We start from the raw sequence: 6,000 nt of genomic DNA on the forward strand, positions 1-6,000 counted from the left end.
ACTTCCTCATGTCAACGATCCGTCTATACATGTCGTAGCTCGTGTACGCCTCCTTGGCCGCGTACACGACGTGAGCTTTGTCGAGTATCTCCATCCAGGCCGAGTGCCAGCCACGCTTGTCCTTGTTGTAGGAATCCTTCATGTCTCTATAGTAGGGGTCGATGATGGCCTCGGCGAGGTGAACCAGTGAGTCCTTCTCATGCTCCTTGCTCCCCTAGATCTTGTATTGGCCCTGGATGTCGACAAGATTCTGGCAGGCGATGCCCGAATTCTCGAGCGCCTTTACATTGTTGGTGATGTCCACTGTAGCGAACATGTAGTGGGGTCTGTTGACAAACCTGGCGAAATGCTCGCAAGGCCTTGTGGCCAGGCAGTAGTGGTAGACAAGGACGTGGTGGCGCATGCACATCTAGGCGACGGCGACCTTGGGATGAGACCCGGCATGAGCAGGGGTGTACTCGAGGTCGAACCCGACCATCTTGTACTTCTCCTCAGCAAGCAACAACTCCATGATGTGGATGGAGTGCTCCACCCAGACCGGGTCATTGGTGTACACCACCGAGAGGTCCGTGAACCTTCTATGGGGGTCCACTACAGCATGCATGGTGAACTGCTGCTCATCATCGGCAGCCGCTCGGAGCGCCATTGGAGCCGCGCAGGATACCCTCTAAGAATTTCTTGTGGTGGGTGTGCTTCTTGCAATTGTGGGGCACGATCGAAAGGTTGAAGAGACACAAGGGTTAAATGGCCGCTGTAATAAATGGGGGCCGGCCAGCTTGTAATCGTCATGTCTTGTCACGGCGTTCCTAACGGAGGATTCCAGTGCATGCTTGACAACACCGCACCGCACGCGTTTCGTTTGACCACACATGGGCTCGAGGAGGCGCCAAATGTATCGTCGGTGAGCTTGTTCCCGCGCTACCGCGCAGTTTACCATGCTAGCTTCCCGCCCGGCTAGTTTGGCCACGCCTCGGCTAGAAGAGGGACAAATCGTGGGCGTTTATTGGCAAAAGGCTTTGTAAAAACGAAGTGTGTGGAATGACTTCGGTCATAATTTTACCCGTGGGTGATGAGGTCAAAGTTACACAGAAGGGTGATGATGGACACTCGAGTGCTATAATTAATTCTGCGCTCTACAGGGCACACGGTTGAAGAAACCAATTGTGTGCAATAATGTCGAAGATCGCAGTCGAGTTAGCTATACAGATCGTGTGTTGTGAGACCGACAAGGTAAACAGATTCGAGAATGGTTAATAAAATCTAAGACCATTGCATATTAAGGTCAAAATAGTGCTACCAATATACGAGTCTCATACGATGCCATTTCAACGATAGTACCATAAAAGCTCGAAATATTACAAGGTTCAAAGTCCAGAGTTATATGGCTCAAATTCGAAGATTACAAGGTTCAAACTGATATTAGAAATGAAATTCAGCTCATCAGCTACAAATGCTCGCGCAGATCTGCTGAACATGGATATCAGAGAGGTTCAAACTAATATTACAACTTCTAAGTCTGGTTTCAAAACCTCATAATTTTTGCAAAGGGGTTAACCACTGAGAAGTCATGTATGGGGTTGACATGATGACTTCCGATTACTCTGTCATCTGAAGTTCCGAAATGAAATTCAGCATTTTTGGAGCCTATTCCATTCTGCCGCAGGCGCCGGCGCTGTTCAACAAACCATTCATTTTTGCGAAATAAATGTAGGGCAAACCTCATTACCTTCAGCACCCTTGCTCTGACAACAAAGAACCTGGCGAATATAATCTCCGGTAAGGTCCCTCGGTAGGAGTTCAAAGTAATTTCCGAGAGATGCAGATCTAGGCATTCGACGTGATTATTATATTGTATCACATTATCCACGAATGGGCCTAATCTTATCTGCAAAAGAAGAAAATGTGTTAGTGCCTACATGCAGTTTTAAACACTACTACATGCCTATTTGTTTTGCAGGATTTGTAAAATGCACTAACATGCCATCTTCGATCTGACATGATTAACATGGGCATTTGATTACAAATTCTAGAAAAGTGTAGCCTTCTTCACAAGAGGTTGGAGTGGATGAAAAGTTCCCTGAGAAAACTAGTACAAATGAATCCAAATGAGAAATGCTTACAGATTGTAACCACATGGATCAAGCAACCAATATGGGGGGACATGTATGTACTGAAATCCTCCAAAAGAATCCTTCAGAAATCGTAGTACATTGTCATTGTAAACTTGGAAAAAGGTGTCACAAACTGAACTCCCTTATGGTTAACATGTAACAGGAAAGGAACATCACCTCGATATATAGCTTCTCTAGGCACGGAAAGCATCTTAGGAAACTAACAACTTGCTCCAGGTTGGGGCCGATAGATTCTAGTGCCAAGATCTTCACTGTGCGCAGTTTCGGGGTCAAGCTTTTCGGAATCATTTTCTGGATGACAGACGAACAAACATCTTCAAAATTAGAAATAATGTTAATTTGTAGAAGGAGAGGTAGAAGGCGGTTGTTGTACCTAAACGGGTGTGGATCCAATAACAAGTTCGGAGTATTTGTCAGACGAGTAGCCCACCACTGTCAATTTCGGTGCGGACATGACATTGATTCTTGTTGGACCTTCTTGATCAACTACAAGTAATCTCTCAAGTGCAGGTGTGTCCTCAATGACAATACCGTGGTACACATCTTTTGATGTCTTCCTGCCGCACCAGCAACACACATAAATAGTCCGGAGAGTCACGAAGGTGATGTGGAAGCTACTCAACCCATTGATCGCCTGAAGCCGAAGGTACTTGAGTGCAGTACATCCATGGAGCAGGCGCTCCATGTCACCATTTGGGAGGCAGACGGCGACGAGCTCGAGGTGCTTCAGTCGTGGTAGAATAAGAGCGGGTGTGTCATTAAGGCGGAGGGGGAATGGCAGTTCCTAAACTTGGCAACATGCAGCATGGGCGTGAGGTGGAGCGCGGACGTTGACGTCGAGTGCATATGCCCATCATCAAAAGTGAGCTCCTCGAGCTGATCTAGGGTGGGGGATCGGAACCAGTCGTCAAGCTTGGCTCGGTCCTTGCTGATGGAATGGAACTTGCCCATTCTAAGGCCTCTGGTTGGGCCAAGGTGACTGCCGAGGATCTTGGAGAACGCATCTAAGCTTTTGCGATAGCCAGAGCTCATGGGTGTCGATGAGGTCGAGAGGGGTGGAGTTCCATAGGGGGCGCCACCGCCGGGAACGGACGGTTGTCCGCGCCCCATATTTGATTGGGAGGAGGGAGATGATGACTGTCAACATATCATCGAGGAGGTTGCTGATGAAGTCTAGGCCTACTGGAGTCGCTTGCGGTTCTTGCTTGCCCCGCCTCTGCTTGTTGGCAGCCCCGTTCTCCACCTCCAGAGTCTCTTTGTCAGCGGCGTTTTCTGATAGAAGTGGGAGTACAGGGAATATTTGTTGGAACACGTGGTACGCTACGCTAGCGCCAAATAAAATTTTCTACCGCGCACCCAAGATCATGCTGCTGGAAATAGATCACGGGATCGGGTTTACCACTAGACGCCCAGTCACCATAGCGGAAGTAGAGTTGGTGATGCGTGTAGCCGATCTCCCGTGCCGTCTCCTCCTCGCGTTGCCGATCTCCCGCGAACAGCGAAGACCCGTGAACGGTGATCTCCCGCGAACGGCACCTCGCGGTTCCCTTGAACGGTTCGTCCAAGCACCGCAGATGCGATGCCTCCAAGGTATCCACACGTACGGGGAGCAGCGTCGAGTGGCGGACTGCTAGGTCCGGTCGCGCGGCATGGGCATGGGGAGTGGCGGTGGCTAACCAGGGTTCAATCCGATCGACCCTAAGTGGTGTGCCTACTCCCCTTTATATAGACCTTCGAGGTGGGCTCAACACTTGAGCCCACTAGGAGTCCACATCCATTTTCCACTCAGATCCAATCTGAATGGGCTGCAGCCCCTTAAGTGTGCGACCCTATAGGTTCACGTACACATGGACACGACGAGAGTCGATAGTTGGTAGCGGCTCCTAGCTGAACATGCCAACTCCCATGTGGGTGTAAAGTCATTTGACGAACCTCAACAATGTGGCATATGCAGCATTCCTTTTGCCTCACGATATTTGTTGTCGATCTCAAGGCGAGTACTTGTCACCCTTGTGTTAGCTCGACCTCTCTTCTCGAAACCATGATACAGATTCCCGAACTGGATTAACACTTAACCCAAGTCGCATGGCCATGCTTTCCGAATATGGTCACTCGAGAGGGCCCAGAGAATAACTCTCCAAATAGGAGGGGCAAATTCCATCTTGGTCAACCATGTCTCGCGGCATGTCTCACGACTCACCTGAAAGCTACCTTTATAACTACCCAGTTACGGAGTAGCATTTGATAGACCCTAAGTGAGTCAATCCTCATCCCGAGAACATGCGAGGACCTCAGGTCTAGGACATGGCATAGACATTGCACTTGAGACTAACAGATGACTATATCTCGCTGCGTCTCAAAGTGGGTCTGTCCGGCTCGGTGATCTCCATCCCCGAGCCCATACTATCGGTTTACCATCTCCATGCACATGACTTGTGAAACATAGTCATCAACCGAGTCGTATACTAGTCAAGGATATGTGTCCGCATAACCTTATCAACTAGGGACCATTAAAACAATCATCATACAATACATAGTTCCACAAACAAGTCACATACTTATTGATACATATCATTGATGATGTTCAAAGACAATACAAAGGACTCATGAATACATATGGAAATATCATCATCACATGATTGCCTCTAGGGCATATCTCCAACAGTCTCCCACTTGCACTAGAGTCAATCATTTAGGCATCGTATGCCCATGGAGCTCATGTGCGCCTCATGCTTCGGACGTGGGAGAGGCTTCGCCAATGGATCAACAACATTTGCATCCGTGTGTACCTTGCATATGTTTACATCACCTCTTTCGACAATGTCGCGAATAAGGTTAAAACGCCTGAGTATGTGTTGGGTTTTATGATGGTTCCGTGGTTCCTTGACTTGCGCAATGGCACCACTATTATCACAATAGAGGTCCAATGGATTTGACGCTCCCTCAACCACACCAAGATCAGAAATAAAATTCTTCACCCAAACACCTTCTTTTGCAGCTTCAGAAGCCGCAATGTACTCAGCCTCTGTTGTAGAATCAGCTACCGTATCTTGCTTGGACCTCCTCCAGCTCACTGATCCTCCGTTCAGAATGAACACAAACCCAGATTGCGATCGACTATCATCCCTATCTGTTTGGAAACTAGCATCGGTGTAACTATTTACAACGAGCTCATCCTCACCTCCATAAACCAGGAACATATCCTTAGTCCTTCTCAAGTACTTAAGGATATTCTTAACCGTTGTCCAGTGACTCTCCCCTGGATCAGCCTGGTATCTGCCCACCACGCTAAGAGCAAAACTAACATCGGGACGAGTACATACCATAGCATACATGATGGACCCAACAGCCGAAGCATACAGAATCCCATCCATGCGTCTTCGCTCATCAGGAGTCGTAGGACTCTGAGTCTTGCTAAGACTAATGCCATGTGACATGGGCAAGAAACCTTTCTTGGCATCTTGCATGTTGAACCGCTTCAACACCTTGTCAATATACGCACTCTGGCTTAATCCTATAAGCCTTCTCGATCTATCTCTATAGATCTTGATTCCCAAAATGTAAGCTGCTTCTCCCAAGTCCTTCATAGAAAAACTATTTTTCAATGAGTCCTTGACAGATTCAAGCATTTGAACATCATTTCCAATCAATAATATGTCATCCACATATAAGATCAGAAATGCAACTGAGCTCCCACTGACCTTCTTGAATACACAATGATCACAGTCATTCTTGATGAAGCCAAACTCTTTGACAGCTTCATTAAAATGAATGTTCCAATTCCGAGATGCTTGCCTTAATCCATAAATGGATCTCTGAAGCTTGCATACCATGCTAGACTTCTTTGGATCGACAAAACCCTCGGGTT

This window comes from Aegilops tauschii, chromosome 7 (assembly GCF_002575655.3).
Source record: "Aegilops tauschii subsp. strangulata cultivar AL8/78 chromosome 7, Aet v6.0, whole genome shotgun sequence".
Taxonomy (NCBI): Eukaryota; Viridiplantae; Streptophyta; class Magnoliopsida; order Poales; family Poaceae; genus Aegilops; species Aegilops tauschii.